The following is an 897-nucleotide window of genomic DNA, read 5'->3' as shown; positions in this document are numbered from 1 at the left end:
TGTTTACCTGAATTTTTTAAATTACTTGCATTCTTCTAGTTAATTATTTTTTTGTAGAAGTTTCCACATTTTACTGTATGTGGAACATATACACATAAAATAGTTATGCAACAGATACGAGTATAATAACTACACATAGTTATAAAGTACAGCATGTTTTTTTCTTTTCTTTTCTTTCTTTATTTTTTTTGAGAGGTTTTTGCTATAAGGCGCATATGCTCGCGAGACAGACAGAGAGACATAGGGACAGAAAGTGAGAAATCACCCCCCGGAGGGCATGGCCACGCCGCAATCCCTTCTCCTCCATTCTCCTCTTGGGATCTTGGGCATGCACGCACATGCACCCGGCATGAGTTTTAAGCCACCAGGTCTGGGACACAAACTGTGGTCGACTACATGGGAGTCCAGTGACATAGCCATTACGCTAACTGCTGGTCCCAGCATGGTTTTTAAATACATGAATTAAATGTATAATGACCAAGTATGTGTGAAAACCCATCATGTTGAACATTTATCACTACTTGCTGCTGTGAACATTCAAAATCCTGTCTTCTAGTGCTGGTCCCATAGTCTAGTGGTTATGGGAGCCACAACTTACATATCCAAATGGAGTTCAAATCCTGGGCCCACTGGTTTGAAAAGCACACTGAGAAAGTGTGTGTGTGCACGCCCCAAATCCAGACAGGCTAAAGAAATAGAGGAAAAGGGATTGCAGTATGATCACACTCCACTGAGAGGGGGGTGCTTTCTCCCTCTCTCTGTCTCTGACTCTCTCTGGTGAGTGCATACACACTCTGGCAGTTTTATAAAAGTCCTCTCTTTTAGCTATTTTGAAATGTACATAGGATTTTCACTATCTATAGTTCCTCTGATGTGCTTTAGTACCCTAGAATTCAT

The sequence above is a fragment of the Tupaia chinensis genome, unplaced genomic scaffold (genome assembly GCF_000334495.1).
Source record: "Tupaia chinensis unplaced genomic scaffold, TupChi_1.0 Scaffold000706_1, whole genome shotgun sequence".
Classification (NCBI taxonomy): Eukaryota; Metazoa; Chordata; class Mammalia; order Scandentia; family Tupaiidae; genus Tupaia; species Tupaia belangeri.
This window is presented reverse-complemented; position numbering follows the sequence as displayed.